Source organism: Octopus bimaculoides, chromosome 13 (assembly GCF_046866305.1).
Source record: "Octopus bimaculoides isolate indiv1 chromosome 13, ASM4686630v1, whole genome shotgun sequence".
Classification (NCBI taxonomy): domain Eukaryota; kingdom Metazoa; phylum Mollusca; class Cephalopoda; order Octopoda; family Octopodidae; genus Octopus; species Octopus bimaculoides.
This window is the reverse complement of record NC_142940.1, coordinates 64,509,385-64,531,884: the sequence shown is the minus strand read 5'-3', so window position 1 is coordinate 64,531,884 and position 22,500 is coordinate 64,509,385. Positions and strand designations below refer to the sequence as shown.

Below are 22,500 nucleotides of genomic sequence, written 5' to 3'. Positions count from 1 at the left end.
AACAGTGATCAATAAACTTTAATCTTGGTTGTCATAACATAGATGTTACTGGAGGTAGATTGCTATAAAGTTCGGTACTGGTTTTGTTTCCTCTGTGATGTGTTAAGTAAAAATGCCCAGAGTCATCACGTGCAGGACTCGTCCAACCGATTTTCTAAGGTTTTTGTTAGTGACCCTGCTGCGACACCGTGCCATCTGCTCTTTTCAACAATCTAATACTTTCCTGATTATTCTGGCCGTGCCAAGGAGGCAAACCTTTTGTAACAGTTCTACTGGGCCCTCTATTCCGATTTCCTTTATGTTCCTCTTGATGCCTTCTGATACTGACCCCAAAGTCCCAATAATAAATGACACTTTTGTTTTATACAAGCCGTTCCATGTCCCACCCAGACACCCCAGTAACAGCAAGTTGGACGTTTTATTATGGATGTTATTTATGATTAGCAACGATATATTGTAAGGGAAGGAAAACAGAATCTAAGAATTAAGATTCTGTTAAATTTGTAATATTTCAGTTTTCGAAGAGTTTTAAGAGAATCAAAAATCTTCAATTTGATAATTTTTTCTTAGGATAGGGGCAGTACCATGAGGACAATGTTTTACATTTCTAATAGCTTGCGGTCTCCACGTCTATATTGTCCATTTTGTTTAGGAACGCATTTTGATATTGTCCCTAAAGCTTCGATGGTTACAGAACAGTTGTTGTTCTGAGATGCGTCATTTTTGAAACCTCTGTTTTAACTCTTCTTCTTCTTCTTCTTCTGCTTCTTCTTATCATCATCATCATCATCATTATTATCATATCTGTTTGCTTACTGAATGATATAGGACACAATGGGGATATGTACGGATACAGAAGTTGAAATGTCTTTCTTCGTAAATAGCCACATAGCATCACGTTTCTCTAACTTATTATTATACATACTCACGCGCTGGCACACATCCCCACACAGCCATACGTATCTATGTGTTTCTGTTTTGTGTGTGCATTCACACATTTATACAAACAAATATACATACACTAGATATTTACATTTCTAATACACGGTCATATTGAGCACTTTTATGTTTTGTTTTGTTTTTGCTACAAAATGAACGAAAACCACACACTCACGTGAGTGCGCAAGCTCACTGATATATATATATATATATATATATATATATATATATATATATATATATATATGCATTTAAATATATACATATATGTATGTATGAGTGTGTATGTATGTGTGTGCTGTATATGCATATACATTATTATATTTATATATATATGTATGCATACATTTATATGTGTGAAAGTGTGTGTATAAATATACGTGTGCATATATATATATATATATATATATATATATATATATATATATATATATATATATACATACATGTGCGCACAACACATATATACACAGATGACTAAGTAAAAAGACGAAGTTTGTACAAAAAGATCTTTCATTGTTTGATGCATGCATGAATGCATTATTTACGTATCTATGTCTTTGTCCACCTGGGAATAAATATATATATACACCTGTATACATACATGAACATATGCTCTTAAAGTGCGTGAGTTAGTGTGTCCACGTGTGTGTCTGTATATCTATATGTATGTGCCTATGCGTCTGCGTCTGTGTCTGTCCTCTACCACCACTTGGTAACCGGTGTTTTTATGTTTATGTCCCCGTAACTCGGCAGTTCGGTAAAAAAAAAATAACATTAGAATAAGTACCAGGCTTTATAAAAAAAAAAAGGTCGATTTATTTGATTAAAAATTCTTCAACGCAGTGCCCCAGCATGGCCACTCTAATGACTGAAACAAGTAAAAACAAGATTTAAATAAAAAAGGAAAAATAATTAAAATGTACGTTTATTCTAAATATAATCATTATTTTCCTCTTTACCCTCCTTAGTTCGTTCATCTTCCACTGCATTGTCAGAAAAAAACTGTATATAGCTAGTGTGTTTATACCTGTTAATATCTGCTTAGAATTGAGTTCTAGCATTAGTCCTATACCAAGGTATTAGCAAATGCTTGTGTGATACTTGGCTTCCGTTACTGAAGACAATGTGTTGTTTCAATCAATTTCAATACTTCGCAAGCACTTTATCTTATCGGCCCATTTCTGGTACGCGCGCGCGCGTGTGTTCGTGTTCGCACGTGTATGTGTGCAAACACATAACTATATGTTATACATATACGATATATGATATACTCTTCATCAATTTTCGCAGAAATTAATACGTGAGACATTTAGCTATTACTCCTAGCAGGTCAGGCAACCTCTTAGCGGCTCCTTCGTTGTATATTGCGATTTATATATTCAACATGATTAGGAGCAGAGGAACAAGAACAATAACAACATTAACTATAATGATTACTCGTAGTGACACGTGATCTCAGGTTGAATTGGACTTAGTATATTACTGGTATATATATTCTATCGATCAGGAGAGAGGATGAAGAGAAATATCAGGAGCCCTATGTGATCAGAACGTCAAAAGGTATGAGAGCAAAACGAAGAAGAAGAAGAAGAAGAAGAAGAAGAAGAAGAAGAAGAAGAAGAAGAAGAAGAAGAAGAAGAAGAAGAAGAAGAAGAAGAAGAAGAAGAAGAAGAAGAAGAAGAAGAAGAAGAAGAAGAAGAGTCCTTTCTCCTACAGGCACAAGGGGCCAGCAATTTCAGAGGAGGACTTAAGTAGATTACATCGATTCCATTACTTGACTGTTACTTAACTCATCGATCCCCGAAAGGGTGAAAGGCAAAGTTGACCTCAGCAGGATTTGAACTCAGAACGCGAAGACAGATGAAATGGCGCTAAATATTTTTCCTTGCGTGCTAACGATTCAGCCAGCTGGCCGCCTTATGATAATAATAATAATAACAATAATAATAATAATAATAACAATAATAATAATAATAATAATAATGATAATAATAATAATAATAACAATAATAATAATAATAATGACGATAATAATAATAATAATAATAATAATAATAATAATAATAATAAAGGTGATTACAAATTTAAGACACAAATTTTGTGGGTGGTGACAGGAAAAGAGAAGAGAAGTTTGTAGCTGAATAAGCCAATCAAGGTATATTATTAGTATTTACCTTATTGACCCAGAATGCTATAAAAGATATAAATTGAACTCAGCGGGATTTGAACTCAGATCTGTGTAAAGTAAAAGACATCACTAAATATTGCAAAATATTAATCCGACAGCAACAACAAAAACAACAGTAAGAGAAATCATAACAATGAGATACCTTACCTGAAGTGACCGTGCCAGGTAAATCGACAAAGTTATTGTGTATGAGCTGGGAAATACGTAAGGGTTTATATAGTGTGTGAACGTAATACGAGATGATGTGGCGGAGGTTGCGCTGAGAGACTTACATTCTGACAACAGCAACCGCCGTTACGTCAGGACGACGATAGACACGCCTATGATCCCTGACACCGAAACAATAATATTTACATAGAGTTTCTTATTCTCTGCAGCAATTTCTTATGATTACGGCACACACATACAACGACGTACGGCTAAAATTTTCCCACTTCAAGTGTGAGATTTCAAGTAATAAGTAGTAAGCATGATAAGACGACAGCGAACGGAAGGGACAATGGTTCGTACTCCGTTACCGGTAGTACTACACTGTATTGTTTTATTGGATAGAGTTAGGTAGATAAAAGTGAGCGATACAACGCACCTAGATGTATTGGGTCATCCCATAAATAATGCGGTTTTTTAATACTTCTTTTATTTTTCAAGATTATGATAAACAAATTTCTTTTTTAATCTAAAATATACTTTCCTTCATTTTCTACAATGCTTTTCCATTTATCTGGTAGACTTGCAAGGCCCTTCTTCCAAAAATCACTTGTCCATGACGAAAATTATTCCTCCAGTACTGTTCTGACCTCGTCTATACAATTGTCCGTCTAAATGATTTTGAAGACTGCGGAATAAATGATAATCAAATGGGACAATATCCCGCGAATATCGTGGGTGGAACATCGTTTCCCATTCAAACTGTTCCAGCCTTTGGAATGTCATCCTCGCTGTATGTGGCCAAGCATTATCCTGATGGAAGAACACCTTATCGTCTTGAAACCAAAGATGGCCGTTTTTCTTCTAGCGTTGAATTAAGCCGCTCAAGCTGCTCGCAGTAGATCTCCTTTGTCATCATTTGGTTTGGGTCTAAAAGTTACAAGTGAACTAAACCTTTCATATCCCACCAAAAAGATAACAACACCTTACGTGGGAGAAGACTTCCTTTAGCCTGGGGTACCGGTGTTTCTCCTTTCCATACCCACTCACTGTCTTCGGCGTTTGACATTTTTATAGAGAACTCATTTCTCGTCACCAATTACTATTCGGTCCAAAGAGGTTCATTCGTGAGCACACATTCACTCTCTGCACTCGATTAGACTCGGAAAGTTTGTGAAGAACCCATTGACCCAATTTGCTGACTTTCCCGATGGCACGCAGGTGTCGATGAATGGTTGAATGACCAAATCCAAGCTTCTCTGCCAGTTCCTCAACAGTTATGATGGGATTTTGTTCCACCAGGGTTTGCTGGACGTCCTCGTCAAGCTCTACAGCCCTTCCAGGACGATCTCGTCTTCTGGACTGTAGTTTCCGGCTCGGAATTTCTGGAACGACCGTTGACACTGGCTTACGCTTATTGTCCGATCCCCATACACTGCATTAATATTCCTCGCACTTTCCGTTGCGTTGTTGCCTTTATTGAACTCATAAAGCAAAATATGCCGAATATACTCCTTTGTCACTTCCATTATAGCTTTGGAAAAATAACTGTTAAAGTCGACCTGCACTCTTCAAAACTTGCACTAAGAATAAGGACAAGGTAAAATTACTTCCTGCTTTTATAGAAAGTTGATGCAGGTTGTTTATCCCGTCTCCCTCCTTGGGTGGAAAAAATTTCACTCAAGGCACCAGACTAGATTTCTTGCAATATTTATTTGCAGCTTTCAGTGTTTTGGGTTCGAATTCTACGCCTTTTTTTCCCATTCACCATAGAGGGGTGGATAAAATAAGTAGGGGTTAGTAAGCTAAATCGATTAGACTGACAACTTGCAAGAATTACTTTTGAAGCTGATATCATCGTTCGTAAACTTTTATGCCGCATCAACATGCTTCCTAGAAAATTGCAGACCGTAATTCTGCGATTGCACAACTTATACAAGCCGACACAGCATGAAATATTCTTCGTGATGAATCGAAAATAACTCGAAGACGAAGATAAGCGTATATATCTGTCTGTGCATGCTTCTGTGTTTGTACGCGCTCACACACACCACCACCTCCACAAGAAGAAGAAGAAGAAGAAGAAGAAGAAGAAGAAGAAGAAGAAGAAGAAGAAGAAGAAGAAGAAGAAGAAGAAGAAGAAGAAGAAGAAGAAGAAGAAGAAGAAGAAGAAGAAGAAGAAGAAGAAGAAGAAGAAGAAGAGCTTAAACAAAAACACGAGTGTGTTATTCTTCCTTGTCTTTTTATCAAGGTTTTTCTTATTTTCGTATAAGTTTCATCGTGAAGTTGAGACGCTAATACTACAGCAACATAAGAGACAATGGATTTAGAATCATTATTGCTCCAAAGTGTAACGCACTGATACAAAAATATGAAGAAAACGTGTGCAGTCAATAAAACGTTTAAAAAAAGCTGCTCCTCAGATATAAAAATGTGTGTGTGTATGTGTGTGTGAGAGAGAGAGAGAGAGAGAGAGAGAGAGAGAGAGAGAGAGAGATGGAGAGAGAGAGATGGAGAGAGAGATGGAGAGAGAGAGATGGAGAGAGAAAGAGAGAGAGAGAGAGATGTCATATATCTTGATTGAATAAAGCCCAGAAATTTATTAAAGCAAATTTAAATCGAAGTAGTAGAAAAAGACAAGTAGATTCACCAAGTCGCAATTACGTAAGCCAATACGTATTCAAGTAAGCCATCCCACAGCATTGAAATCAGCCGCAAAACTCAAAGAATAACTAACGCTAAAATAGAAATGCTTTCCTTTTATCCAAATAATTCAACAGTTTCGAGAAATGGCATGCATACTCTCAGCAGAGACTGACTCCATGCACGCCTTTAATAGATTGAATGAATGCGGTAAGAACAGACCCCGCCACAACCGACAGCTCCAACGCAATTTATGCAAGAACAGCTTTGAAATTCGTATAAAAGCCAACTAAGGGCAACCCCACCCCCGGGCACTTACATCAGACCCACTCCACACATAAACCCTACAAACTACACAAACATTGCTATCTTTTATCTCGTTTCAGCCATTAGACTGCGACCATGCTGGGGCATCGTCTGGAAGAATTTCTAGTCGCATGAATCGGCCTAATTTCTTATTAATATTTTTAGCCTGGGACTTATTCTATCGGTTTCTTTTGCTGAACTGTTTGGTTACTGCGACGTAAATGCACCAACAACGGTAGTCAAGCTGTGTTGGCTGACAAACACACACACACACACACACACACACACACATATATATGACGAGCTTCTTTCAGTTTCCTTCTATCCATTCACAAGGCTTTAGTCGGCCCGAAGCTATCGTAGAAGGCCCGTGTCCAAAGTGCTACGCAACGGGACTGAACCCGGTACCGTGTGGTTGGGAAGCAAACTTCTCACCACACAACTGTGTCTGTTGACATCAGAAAAATGGAAACAAACGAATACAAAAAGCAACAAAATAAATTAAAATGATGCAATGTTTTACTGATGCCTCACAACAAATAGGTGAAGACTGAAAATATGACAAAACATGAGAACGGGAGACATCCGATGTAATATTAAGAACCATTGAAATCGTTAGTAAAGCCACAGCATTACATCGAAAATTAAGACAAATTAAAAATGATTTAATTGATTAATTGATTTGTGAAGAATAGAATTGAAGTCAACTGACTAATTTTGTGTGTGAGAGTTATTTTAGAAGATTTTTAACCGCCTGCTTTATTTACTATTTATACAGTAATCTATCTTTATTTACTATCATAACAATTTTTCAAATTAGAAATGATCATGCATGCTCAAAAGACAATTTTTGATAAGGAGACCGACCGGGTTGGAAAGGGTAAACTTCCGCTAGTTTCTTTGCCGTCACGAAGTTCGATGGCGCTGATAGCTGTGGGTCGTTGGTCCATATATGGTAGGTGTGCTTACAAATAAATTTACCTCAAACAATATCGGATGAAATATGGACGATGGAATGGCAATACTACATGCCAATGGATGTGCAGCTTCAAAGACGATTACTCTTGGAATATTTAACTTCCTAGATGTCACTCTCCGCAGACACCTTATAAGGCCGTATAGTAAACCTACTGAGAAACTAGAATTAATATTAACTCTAGCCACCTACACATATCGTTTTAAAATTTAGTAATATGAGTAGAAGAATCAGTAACCCGTCTTCTAATAAGGATATCTTCGATAAACCTGCATTGTGTTACAAGTGTGCAGGAGCAGACAGTGGATTCAGTGACAAAATTTCATCCATCCCCACCTTAACGTTGCCTCCCCACACTTGAAAGAAGTCCGTAACATCATATAGTTCACGTGCACACACCTTATCCGTTACACACACACATATTGAAAGAGACGTTTTACAAACGAGAGGAAAAGTAATCAATACATATTGTATTTATTATACGCAGCTGTTATATCCTGTGTTTCAGTTATGCATACGTTGCATCCGTTCTTGTTTTTGTTGTATGGTTTCACCTTTTCAACGATGATTCACAGAAGCAATGCTTTGCCCTATCTTTAGATTCTTTGCGTTGCGATAGCGATATGCAGTTATTTTTGTTCTCTGATCGAGATGAATGCATTTATGGCTTATTAGAAGTTTTGAAGGGTTTTTTTTTCTCAGTTAACCGTGGACCATTTCAGTTCCATTAGTTAGTTCCAACCCATTTCAATTCCATTAGTTGGTTCCACACTATTTCTACTCATCAGCGCTTTCAACGGTGGCGCTGTGGATTGCTGCAGCCTTATCTAGATTATTGTTCTTTAGAAGCAATAGAACTATAATTTCTAAAAAGGATGGGGAAAAGTTTGAAGAGTTGCTTTGGTATAATGGTGGAATCTATCATGCTTATAAAAGATATAGGAACGAATTCCATGGGCAACCATCAGCTTTTTTAACCCAATATTCTAAACGCTATAATTTTCGGTTTTATCCGTTTCCAAGTTCACCACTAAAAAGACGAAATATATATATATATATATATATTCATAAAAAAGTATAGAACTATATTATCACCCTCAAATTTGAGAAACAAACACTCATAACTTTTTTCTTTTAAAACTTCATTGCATTTTATTGAAACCATGAAGTTCCTCGAATTGAGCTCTATCACTTAAATTTAATTAAAATGTAGTCTGAAAATTCTGACTCCCTTGAACCAAGGAAGGATCCATTGCACAGTTACTCGAAATGCTAGAAATTACAGTCAAATTTTCTTCAAATCACACTTCGTAACATTATCACAGAAAAAAAAACAGATCAGAGAATGTAGTTCCTGTTAGTTAAAACAATAAACAAGGTGGTCGAGACTAGAATCTATTTTATTATAAGCCTGCTTGATTAGCAAACTTATGATAAAAGTAGCCTCCATTTGATAGATAAACCTCGTAGAAATGGAAGCCAAATTCCTTTCAAATCGCATCTGCTGCTCTGTGGATCCTAAATATATAAAATGATGGATGGTTAGTAACTGGAAGCCTTTCATCGTAGGACACTCGAGGTAGAAACAGAAACCGAATCTCCTTGAAATCATACAATCTACCACATTAGATATGGTGCGAATGCTCAGTCTACGTCATGAACTCCCCTCTAGGAAGCCTTTAACTTTATTACCTCCACCATAAGCAGCCATTAACTCCCAGATGTTATGTGGTATCAAAATGGATGGTGTGTTAACATTAGGTCTACCATTCCCCGGTCCTCTTCATCGTCTATTTTCGCCGACTGAGCTTCTCCTTTTGATCCTCTTCTAATCTCTTCTAGGATGATCTACTTTTCTTGACCTGTTGACAATATCTTTTCACATCATCCACTGTTTTACTTTTGCGTCTGATTTTCTTAACTTTCTGCCAAAACAATGGAAGGTTGAACTGCACTTTACAACCAGGATTCGCATCTCAATTAAGTAGGATGGGCTTTGAAATAAAGTTATTACATCATTTACAAAGAAGTGACACAGATTTTTAACGCAGAATGAATAGCCACTCCACTAAATACGTGCTCGCCACATCGCTGTGCTTCACCTTTTCCTTACGTCAGTTTCTTTACAATGGCGTGACGGCGAAAGATAGCAAAAGGGTTTTGCAGTCTGGACAAAAGAATTGTTAAATAACCCCACCAACAGAATAAAGAAACAGGACATCATCATAATAATAATAATAATAATAATAATAATAATAATAATAATAATAATAATAATAATAAGGATAATAACGATCATACAAAGACGATTTTATTTAATTTTATTTCATTCATTCTGTGATAAGACAGGAGTGGGATTACTAATTATTAAGACACTCCGTGACGTTGTTACCTACGAGCAATTTGTTTTGAAAAATGCGAAAATAAATAAATATACAAGATGGTAAAATAAGCATTTTAATTAAGGATGACAAAACCAGATTAGATATCATAAAGTGATAAGGGTAAACGGAAAGGTTAATACTTCAAAGATTGCTTGTATGAAATGTCAGAAGTAAATCTATGGAAAAATGTTTTTCGACAAACAATTTGATGTCTTGTTGCATTGAAATTATTTAAACACTTTGTGATGGAGAGAATCGTTGAGTGTGCGAGAAGATACTGGAAAGTGGGCAGCGTATCACGGTTTCAAATCCCACCCCCATTGCAAAGCCCCATTTGACTAAGGTCTTAAAGTCTCTGAGAAAGGAATAAAAGTCATCGCATCACAGTTCCTTATTTGTTGTTGTTTAACCCAAGTGTAACTGAGCAGGGCTATGATTGAAAGCGTTCCAGTCATGACTAACAAGTCTATTTTTGACATACTATATTTAAGACAATATTATCCAGTGTGTTCCTTTTACGATGGTAGAATGTGATTTGAGAGAGATTTGACTGTAATTTCCAGCAGGTCGCTTCAGTTGAACAAAGGATTAATTTTCAGGAAGTCGAATTCAATACGAAGACTCAATGAAAGTGATTTCACTTCCCTCACATCACTAATACCACTGAGAAAGTAAGGACCTTACAAAATCCCTTTTTTCTTGGCCCCTATGGAATCCTCTGCCAAATCAAATGATGCCATTGTTTAGTTCGGTAAAAGGCAACTGCATTAGTTAAGTGCTTATTTCTTTATTACCAACAGTCATGTTGCTGAAGAATAATTCTTTTGATTTCCATTTTTCACTCACACTTCGCAATAACGTCTAGCAGTTCATGCACGGTCATTCGACTAACAGAAATAGTAACCAACACTACCTCAGATCACACAGTGATACATTTTCTCCAAAAAAAAAAAAACGACAAGGAAAATGAGTGAATAATGACGACAGAAATAATTTTCATTGAATACACGCTGTATCAGGTTCGACATGGAGCTTAAGAAAGGCATCGGTGATATTTGATAAGCCTGCATTTTTAAAGGTAGTTAGGTATCTGTCTTGGCGTTCACATCTCTTGCAAACTGACCGTACATTTTTTATCCTTCCATGCTTTTTTTCATTTTTTGTTCAATTTTTCTTTAGTTACACAATTTTCAATTTTGATGACGCCGGCCTTCTTTGTGTGTTGTTATTATTATTATTATTATTATTATTCCAAAATATAGAAGATTTTATATCAAATCCTGCCGTGACTGTAAGCCGAGTTGAATTCCTGTGTGGAGCAATTTCGCTTCATTCATGTCTATGCTAGAAAGACATCAATGCTACATTGCTTCACAGTTCTCTTACAAATTTGGATGCGTTTGCCATTTCAGTTAATTTACTGTGCTAATGTCTTTAAGAAATGCTTGAACATCACAGCACCACTTTCCCACCAAGGGAAAAATTATTATTTTTGTTTGATTTCTTGTTAGAATTTAATTTCATTCAAGACGATTATGAAGTTAGAAAATGCATGGAGTTCACAACGTCTAACTGCTTCTCCACGATGTTATGACTCTCGCATAGGAATCGGTTATATCTCCAACACCTGACAGGAGCTCTGGGCAAAGAGCTAATGGAGTAATGTGTGAGCATCATGACATCACGTCACCTCTATTGAAATTGTTGGCACTCCGTCGCTTACGACGTCGAGGGTTCCAGTTGATCCGATCAACGGAACAGCCTGCTCGTGAAATTAACGTGCAAGTGGCTGAGCATTCCACAGACACGTGTACCCTTACAGTGTGACAAGGCTGACCCTTTGAATTACAGGCACAACAGAAACAGGAAGTAAGGGTGAGAGAAAGTTGTGGTGGAAGAGTACAGTAGGGTTCGCCGGAGCCTCGTGGATCTTTAGGTGTCTTCGCTCAATAAACACTCACAACGCCCGGTCTAGGAATCGAAACCGCGATCTTATGACCGCGAGTCCGCTGCCCTAACCACTGGGCCATTGCGCCTCCACTTTATTGAAATAAGAGACTTTATACTTATGCAAATAATAAAATATTTACGAGTCAATGTAATTTTTCATAATTTAAATATCAATACCACCATCAATGCTCTACCAAATGAATAATCTTTCATTCGTTAATTCCGTTACCATATTGATTTAAAAGAGGTGTTGTGCGCTGAGAAATAGTCTCACCAGTTTTTTTGTTTTTTTTTATGTAATTTTACATTGAAAGAAACGACTCTGAGGAAGACTTTATGTATTTAGTCGACCTGCAAGAAATGGCAGCCGAATTTTAAATGATACATTGTGTCTAAAAGGAGAAAAAACGAAACGATCTGGCTAGAAGGCTTTTAGTTATTGAACTGTTCTCTCGATAACAACAACTTAGAGACAGAATAAGACATTGGTTTAGAGGGAGTAAAATATCCCCTTAATTTCCTCCAGAAGTTGAGGGTTGTCTTCAACGCCACAACAGTGCATGACCCGCTGATTAGAATGTTGCATTCACAATTGCAAGATCTTTATTTCGACTTCCGGAAGGGCGATGAATTGTATTCTTGAGCAAAACACATCAGTTCACATTACTTTAGTCCACTTCGCTATAAATGCTTAACCTTGCGCCAGTGTGCCGTCCAGAGGAATGTTGTCATCTGGGTCACTTATATATCACGGAAACCGGCTCAACCGACCCCATGACCTACAACTTGAGACAGGACATATCTCAACTATTTCACTCTGTGGCCGTGACAGTTTAGTGTATTGGTAGATCGCGAGCACAGCGTAGCACCTGTTCCTATCGTAATATTCCAATGGTTACAAAGGCGAGGAATTACTAGACTCGATAGGAAGCGAGACAAAACGCATATTTTATATAGTGGCGGCGATTTATGGTCCCGAGTTCAAATTCAGGTAAGGTCAACTTTTTATTCCATCTTCCGAAATCGATAAAATTAAATGGAGGAAAGGTAGTACTGGTATATTCTCATACCCTGCAAACAAATTTGTGTGATTTAAGTGAGATTTAGCTGTTCTCTCTCTCTCTCTCTCTCTCTCTCTCTCTCTCTCTCTCTCTTAGGTGAGCTGGCCAGGTAGAAACTTTTGTTGGTTCGTTATGCAAAGTGTTTAGAGGCATAGGAAGTAAAATAGTTGTAGCTGTATTAACAGAAGTCTATAGAGGAGTCGTGACTCAACAGCAGCTTGCTATTTGCTCTAGAATCGCCTTTATATTCATTAATAATACAAGTTTATTTGCTTTTTGTCTTGTTTGTTTTTTCATTTCTTTTTTTTTTTTCGGCTGGCTGACTATACTAGATTGTGAGTTGATAACTGATAGTAATAAATCTCACTGTATAGCAGACATACTGACACAATACATCTGTTGTAACTTCCACCTCTCACAGTTCAACGAAACTCAAGTAACTTGAGCTGAGTGTTTTGTCATTCCAAACGCCGTAGTGGGTCAATGTATTCAAAGTCATATTTCAACAGCGCGTTCCTTTTTCATATGTAGTTAGAACACAGAAACAACAAAATTAGGTAATATCTATAGAAACAATCATTAACGTTGTATAACTAGAAACTGTTCGTTGAATTGACAGCTACAGACGAATTCGCGTGCCGGTTTCGATTCCAACTCGGAACAGTTAGACGTTCATCAGAAAGAAACATCATAAAGGTCAACGCAATTTCTTTTCAAAACTCCAAGTCTGTGTCTACATACGAAATCGTTTATTATTTCACAACTGATTTTTCCTTTCAAATTTCGCAAAATTTACGACACGTAAATATATTAGAGATATTGAACACGATACTGTAAGCAACAAAAGAGTTCCTATATTTTGTTATGTTCCTCCAGTTTACAACTTTGAACTTCGTATCTGTCTCACCTCATAGCACTTATTTGCAGTAGGATGACATTAGGAAAAAAGCAAGATATGGTTTTGCATCGGACTCTTGCGACGCTGCTAAATAAATACGAACTACAGACTTTTTGCTTGATGGTGTTTTCTGTAAAAGATTCACTCGACAAATACTTACCGAATAGATCGACTACAAATACTGTTCATACATACATCCATACATACCAAGTATGACTTTTCTCACCACTAACACTGAAGGAGTACATATACATGGGCACTAAGCTAGTTAAAACTAGCAACACACAACAACACAAGTAATACACGTAAAGACATCAAGGTCCAATAACTTTGAACGAATTTGCAAAATAAAATATAAAAGAACGAAAAAGACATAGTAATGAGTAAAAGGTGAACTTTTAAAAAAGGTCGTTGCAGAGTTTGTCTTGTTCAACTTGCTTTACAAAGACTCTCCCTAATAATACTAAATGCTCCAAAGACAAACCGTAGCTAAATATATGCCTCAGCCAGTCTAATGGATGTTACATTAGCGTATCCTTCTCACAATGTTCCACCTTTTTGAAGGATTTCATTCTGCATTCGGTCCAACAATCACCGTCCTCTCCAAGTAAGCTCGACGCAGTTGACAGTTTAGTTGCCGTCGACCCGACCCATGCAACAGGTTGTTGTGGGTTGCATGTTACCAGTAGCGCTCAAGTGCAACCTGGTATATTACATAAATGAAGTGTGTGTGTGTGTGTGTGTGTGTGTGAATTAGGTGGTTGTTTTATAGGTCGACAAGTCACGCAGTTCCTGTACATCTCAACCAGGCTGACAGTAAGTGATGTAGTTATATCTTAATATTTGTGGCAATAGTATGTCTTTGTGCGAGAGAGAGAGAGAGAGAGAGAGAGAGAGAGAGACAAAGAGAGAGAGATACTTGGATGCGATAGGTTCATATCCGAGTGACTGTCTGGAGGTTGAGGTAGTAAAAAAACAGAAATTTGAATTTGGTTATCGAAGAATGAATGTGGGGAACATGTCTAGGGTTGATCCGCGGTTGAATCTGAAGAGATAAAATATGGTTTGATGAGAAGAAGCAATTAAAGAATGTATTTCTCGTCAGCTGAGAATTTGGTGGTGAGAAACAACCGGGAGAATCTTAGGAGAATCCTATTTGTGCCAGACTCACTCGAAGGATTCGGTACTGAGACATCAGGGAAATATAACGTGAAGAAGCACTGTCTAATGTCTTTCTCCTTCTCTTACAGAGTAAAGTGTGATTTGGAAGGGATTTGGCTGCTCTGCCTAGAATCTGCAAGTACTAAGAGATGGGAGTTTATGAATGTCTCATCCCCTATTAGGTATTAGAATCTAGTGTGATAGACCTGTAAATGACAGGGTCAATAAATGACTGGTTTCGTGGACGGTGGGGTCAATAATGTTTCCGTTTGTTAACTAATGCCTTGCTGCAACTCCATACTTTCAACATAAACGTAATCTTGCGAGTATCAATAAGTCATACACTCACTAAATCATTCGCTAAATCTTGATTACATGCATAAAGTTCGTAAAATGTACGATTTGTTATTGTTGTTATTGTTGCTCTTGTCTTCATCGACACCGTCGTTGTTGTCATCGCCGTTTATCTCCGAGTCGGTCCGGATCAAGTACTACGATCAAAGACAGTCAAGTCACGACCATCCTGTATTGTTTTCCAAACACCATTATCCAGCAAGTATATTTTTTTAAGAGGTTAAGACGTGGTCTGAAAAATATTTAGTTGTTATTAAACGAACGACACTGTATAAACGGCCTTTCCTTGAGTCGTGGGCCTCTAAAATCATTGTTGTTGTAAACACAATCCACAAGTGTCTCGTCCAGACTGTCATTAGATACAAATGCAGACAGAAAAATGTCGAAATGGTAAGCACATGCTGTAGATGACAATGAGATAAACATATTCTGCTGGTGTTGCGTTAGTTACAGAGAAACGGATAAAGAGAACGGTGATGGCAACGGATATCGACCAGAACAACGCAGCCTATGAGACAATGGAAGGCAGCCGAGAGAAATCGATTTTTACATTATTTGTCTGAAGAAAAGATGTAATATGAACGAATGAATAAAAAAAAATGAGTCAATGAATGAATGTGATTCAAAGAGATATATAAATGTTAGTGAGTTGCACAAGGAGAGTGTAAAAAGAAAGAAAAAGCAAGCGATTATCGTCTTCAAGACTGGTGACTGCCTTGTAAAAGTCGTTGAATAATAAATAGCTCAGTAGGCGACGTAACAATGGAAATAAACAAAGATTAACAGGAAATTGCGGTATTAGAGCATTGCTGGTCGGTTTCGTCCTCCCTCACCTGGTATAATATTACCACCTGGCCCTTGGGTACCTTTCGAGGAATCCATTCTATAGCAAGTATCGGGGTTGGGTCTGCGGGCTGAGGATAGCTCATTCCCTTTTCCCACAAGTCCTTAGAGATGCACCGCCCCTCACTCCATGATAGGTCGAATTCTGAGCGACAATAAATATATCCCTCGTAGTTGTCACAGTTGCAAAACATTGCTTTTCACTGGTGAGACCTAATCCTACCGTGGAAATTCCCTTCCAACAACCCTTTTTATTGTTATTGTTGGTAGTTAAGTGGTTGTTGTTGTTTAGCACCAACTCAATTTCAGTCGAGCGGATCTATAATTAAAAGTATTACATCGTAATGCTTATGACATCGTAATGCTTTTCAACACCGATACTAAAGTAATTCTATACTTTGTCCAACTCGGACCGATCTCAATCAACTTCTGATGCTTAGTAGAAAATATACTGACTTTCGGCATCATTCTTTCAGACGTAGATGCCTGACTTTCGAGGTATTTGGCTGCTACGTTTAGCAAGTCAAATATCCAAGGAGAAATTCGCTCATTGGTCCAAACAGTTTCTGCTTTGGGTGAAAAAGCTATGATCAGAAAAATGCACTCGTTGCACTTACTCCAACCTCGAATGCTGAATCGCAAATTAGCTTAGTTTTACTACAATTTCACGGACGTCCCATTTGCAAGTGATGTCTACTTGTGCTGTTTGGGGGACTGGGATAGAACGAGAATTTCTTTGTTGTGGTTCTTCGTACTCTAAAGACCGAAAATCATGTTTGATTTGGAATTAGACAACAACAATGTTACAAAGAGAAGTACGTGTGTGTATGTGTGTGTGTGTGCCAGAGAGATCGGTCTGTCAGTGTTTAGCCGTGCAACTTTTTCTTTTCTTTATTTTTTATTTCAAGGATTCAGCACATGTGATAGCAAAGGAGATGTCTATTTTATTATTTTGCATTGCAGTTCCCGGCAGCTGCTAGACCAAGGACAGATTTCATGTTCAATTCAGCTGAATCCGATTTAATCCCTTTGGTTTGCGCAGCTGTTAACCTTTTATAATACTGTTTTATAATCCTACAAGACAACACTCACCGCCATTGCTCTACAATCTGATTCTACTCTCTCTCTCTCTCTCTCTCTCTCCCCCCCTTCTTCCTCTCTCCCATTCCCCCTCTCTCTCTCTCTCTCTCTCTCTCAATCTCTAACCTCTAATTCTCTGTAATTTAGTATTTACAAGTTCATCGCTAAGTCATGGGCGGAACGGACGCGCCTATTACGCTCTTCGGTGCATCTGAGACTGGTGGGACGAAATGAATGCTAATTTCAAACCATAGATCTGGTCTTTATGCTTCTTCACCCTTATCCACTCATCTAATGAGACCAAAGACTTGTTGGTGGCGTTCGATGTGATGATAGATGATATCTGCCTCCTAAATTCACTCTCACCAAACCTCTCAACACGCCACTTCATTAGTTTCAACCAACAAACTCTCTTCTAAATACTTTTAGCTTTTGCCGTTTCGACAGAACTGCTGCGTTCCTTACCGTTCTACGTTCTCCATTCAGTCACCAGTTACTTGCGACAACATTCAACATTAGCTATATTGTCCACACCAAGTCATCCATATCACACAGACATCAAGAAATTATAATCTCCATCATATCTAGTTTCAATAAGCACGATATATTACACAGGGTATATAAACATGATGTTATTGTAGTTGCTGTTGCTGCTGCGGTTGTTGTTGTTGTTGGGGGAGGGCGTTATTGCTGCCGTTGTTGTTTTTGTTTACCTCCATATCGAGCAATCACTAATCTTAGACCCGAGTGTGAAATGATGATCGCTGTTTTACATTTATTCAACAATACATTCGTATCGGAAACATCCATATTGCTGCACTATTAAAACACATTACCGACGTAATAGTCACCTCATCAAAATGAAAATCACGACAGCCTTTCTATGAATCGGCAGAAGATAATTGTAACATTAATTGAGGTGAGATGAATGGAAAGAGGATTGATGCTTTATGGTGAGGGCCTTTTGGGGTCACAAAAAACCCCTGCTCAGTTTATTTGGTTTAACCAGGAAGATGTGTACAAATGCAAAGAGAGTGAAATCAGGTCGGCGGCAGATCAGAGAGGCGAACCTGTTTCAATGGGATATGTTGAAACTGTCTTTTTCCCAGCATGTCGTGTATCCCTACAAACCATGAGCAAAAAGTCACCTGGTTTTGCACTTTCCAATAACATCCATTCCGGTGGTGGTGGAGGGAGGGAATGGGTCAATTGATTAGGTTGGTGCTGCATACTTCAAATGGATTTCGAATGTAAATTGAGTGATGTGGAAGATATCGTTCGAAACAACTCAACAATAATTATGCAGCTCTGTAAACAAGAGATTCATTTCTTCATTTTATATGTTTTTCCTTTATTTATTCTTTTAATCATTCATTCACTCATTCATTCGTAATAGATTATATCTTATGATAAGCATATCAGAGAATGCAAGAATCGATTTTTGTTGCCGACATTCTTCTGCCTTGTACGGTAGATTACTCAGGTCGATATTCACCGTCGCCATTACTGGTGTCTTGTAACTAATTCAACGTCATCGGGTTGAGCTTATCTCGTTGACAGCTACATACGCTGACACTCAGCACATGTTTGTCTCGTCCCTCCACAGTTGTCGTCCACATAAACTGTCTTGGAGGACAAAGAATCATCCACTGCAATGTTTTAATCTGGTTTACATTAACATTAACAGACTCGTGATTCTACCTGGACGTCTGACCTGATTGAAAGACCAGCCAAATGTCACTCGAGCTGTCTCAAACAATCATTAAAAGTATATTGGATAAAACAGCCTAGAATATATTATTTTTCTTGAAAACTAAACGACAAGATAATCATGGGTCAAATACATTTGATTATAGTCATAGGACTGATTCGACCTGGAAAGACCTGAGTTTAAACAGCATTTATATCTTAAGCATTTATAAAGTACAAGACAGAAGAACCCAAACTACAGAAATCATTCTGATACGTGTCTGTCCGGAAGTAAACTATAACAAGAAGGAGAGAGAAAATGTTTAATGAGTAAACGAATGAAAGATATATGTAAACGAGGAATGACTGAATTTTGTTTAAGGAGAATGTTCGAAAATGTTACAGAGGAAAATGTAAAAGGAAAATCGAAAGTAGTCGTGTAGCTGGTTTTAAGTCTGGCCGCTGTAATTTAGTAAGAGCTGGGGAATAATAAATAGCTCGGTGAGAGAGATTTTAATAGAAGCAAACAGATGGATATAAATCAGAAACAGAATGATTATAGCACTCTTAGTAGATAATAGGTCACTCGCAACTTATGGGCCTCTCATGAAGTTTACTCTGTTACAAACATTGGGGCCGGTTTCGCTTTTAAGAATACTTTCTTCCTTCCAGCCAATATAAGAGGCTCTGAAAAACATCGTGGGCACTACCCTTTCTTCCTACACTAAACTATAAAATATTTAAAATATATATAAATAATATCCATTACGCACCACGTCAAGTTGTGATCAACGACAGGTCATCCTTTCCAAGTGGAATCACTGATACAGACTTTACTCCTGAATGATTGGGCCCCGTTCAAAGCAGCAGCTTCCTTGCAGGATGGTAATGGGGTGAGTGTTGCTGTTGTTATTGTTTGGCTACAACTCGACCCTAAAAGGGCACAGACGTTGAAGTCGTGCTCATCCTATTTACATTTCTTAATGACAAAACAGAAAAGTTCGGATCGACATTTTGAGCTAGACTTAGGCTCCTCAGTCAACAAGTTGAACTAAGAAGATATATTTTCATTCAGGATTTCATCAAAGATATAACGTATTAAGAACAACGTTATCCCAAATACATAAGTCTCCTTTTTTTTATTTAAGAAGGGGTGTAATTTGAGAGAAAAATTCGGCTACTAATTTGTGCATGTCAGGTGACCATCTTGACACATTCTCATAGATTCGTTCCTTTACGGTTTTCTGCATGTCAATGCTTTTAATACAGAACTATTTGTGCTGCTCTTACTCGAAGTATCGATTTGTTTATCACCAACTGGACGGGTTACGTGTTATTCTACGACAGTTTCATTGATTGCCCATTTCAGTCTCTACAAGGCATTTTTGGAATGGAGATCATTGTACAGATTGTGGAAATGTCTTCAATCAGTGAAATCAAAGGTACAAGCCAACAAGAGAAGATATAAGTGGTCACTCGATCTGCAAGTAATAACAGCTAAAGCACGCTAAAAATCACATGCTACCAACTTACAAAATATATTCAGCAACGCAGTTAGTCCGATATATACAAAGAAGTAAGAGTGGGTACGAGCTCAAATGGAACGCTTTTCTTCGGAACATGGATGTCTTAGAATGGAACATGGATGTCTTAGAATTAAACAGCGATAACAACAACGTTACTAAGAAGAAATACAAATGCTCAGGCGGCCTGTTTATTAGAGTTTAGCGAAACAATTGTTGTTAAGGATTAGGCAGTCAGATGTGATTAGCTAAATAGACGTCTAGTTTATTGTTTTGCTCTGCAGCTGGAATAAGGCCGGATTTCGTGTTCAGTTCGAATGAATCCGATTTAAGATAATACTATTGGGCTGAGCAGCTGTTAACCTTTTCTAAAACCCTTTTATAAATTCTACAAGCCAACACTCACTGCCATTGCTCTACAATCCGGTTGTACTCTCTTCCTACCACTCTCTCCCCCCTCTCCTTCTCTCTCTCTCTCTCATTTTTAATCCTCTGTAATTTAGTTCTTACTTGTTCATCGCTAAGTCATGGGAGGAAAGAACGCGCCTATTTCGCCCTTCAGTGTTTCTGAGAATGATGCGACGAAAGAAAAGTTCCTTTCAAACCAAAGACCTGGTCTAAATGCTTCTACCACAGAATATTTAACATTAGTTATATAATCCACACCAAGTCGTCCATATCACACCGACATCAAGAAATTATAATCTTCATCATATCTAGTTTCAATAAGCACGATATATTATACAGGGTATATAAACATGTTGTTGATGTTATTGTAGTTGAGAGCAATGACTTGTTCGTGGCGTTCAATGTAATGATAGATGAGGTTTGTCTCTTAAATTCACTCTATAAACCTGTTAACTCTCTCCAAACTTCTCTACACTCCACCTCATTAGTTTTCAACAACAAATTCTCCATTCAGTCACCAGCCACTTGTGTCAATATTCAACATTAGCTATATTGTCCACACCAAGTCATCCATATCACACAGACATCAAAAACTCGTTATAATCATCATATCTAATTTCAATAAGCGCAGTATAGAACAGTATACATACATACATGTGTGTGTATATATATATATATATATATATATATATATAGTTGCAATTTACAGAAAAACGAAGACAGGTGTATTTAACGCTCGGGAAGGTGAGAAAGACTTTTATGTTTCGAGCCGACGCTCTTCAACAGAAAGGAACACGAGGAAATAAACAGGGAGAGAATAAAAAAAGCTTTAGGGGCCAGCGATGTATGTATTGCGCTATCGTTGTTTAACCCATGGCAGCGGCACCTGTGATTGTGCTGGATCTATGAACTAAAAAGCATACTATAGTTGTTGCTATTGTAGTCGTTGGTGGTGGTGGTGGTGGTGGTGGTGCTACTGTTGCTGCTGTGTGAGATGTGAGGTAACCTCAGATTACATTTGACTGAGGAGAGTCGTGATCAGTAGTGGCTTTGGCTGAGGCCATAGCGTCTTGCTTTTAGTGACAACATATCACGGACTAAATTACCAAATATTTTGTGTGCGTGTGTGTTTTAAGTGATAGGATATGATTTGATTTAGTTTCAGAGCTATGTCTAGCACGTCAAGCTATCTCGAAGGTCCACATGCTCTCGACGTGTACCGCTAGAGTGTCTCTAGTGTGAAGAGTGACTCCGCCATTATTTGAGCTGTTTCCTCTGTTTTACGAGTCATAACTGTTCATAAACACAAAACGTAAACAACAAAAAATACGAAGCACGAGGACATGGAATAGGAACTTTTTTTGTGAACAACGAAAGAAACAGGTGGAAAACAAGACAAACAAGACAAACAACGACCTTTCATCAGTTGTCGGCTGTTTTTCTGATCTGTGCTTCGAGCAAATACACACACACACGCGCGTGTGTATATATATATATATATATATATTTATATATACTCACACATACATATATACATGTGTGTATAGAGAAAAAGAGAGAGATAGGGGGCGGAGAGAAAGAAAGAAACCTGTCAGGAGAAATAAGTTAATGGGATGTTGTCAGGTGTAGAAGTACAGTCGTGCAAAGAAATTCATTTGAAAATATTAAAATTCTATGAATAATAATGAGGAAATCAATGGGCGTATCGATGTATTACTGAAATAAAAATCGTAAATAAAAATAAGTATTCATTGAAGTGTGAATACGGTGTATAATGGATAAACAAATTTGTGGCTGTCATGAACACACACAAATATATATACAGAGAGAGAGCTATGTACATACATAGACAGAGAAAAGAGAGCTGAGGAAAAGCGCCAGAAAGACTCAAACATACTCAAAGCTATACACACAGAAACCAATGATAACCGACCAATACATTTCCTT

General features: G+C 37.6%; 1 protein-coding gene across 6 annotated transcripts in view; it reads right to left on the bottom strand.

Annotated features, from left to right (window-relative positions):
• Positions 1-22,500, bottom strand: part of LOC106867777 (prestin) — a 93,469-nt gene that overhangs the window by 50,746 nt on the left and 20,223 nt on the right. For 2 of the 6 annotated variants that reach the window (XM_089361995.1, XM_089361993.1), the window contains exon 1: positions 3,278-3,473. The exons of the other annotated variants lie outside the window; for them this stretch is intronic. The gene's annotated coding sequence lies outside the window, so the exon portion shown is untranslated. Of the gene's footprint in view, positions 1-3,277; positions 3,474-22,500 lie in introns of those variants that run through there. 6 annotated transcript variants of the gene reach the window in all.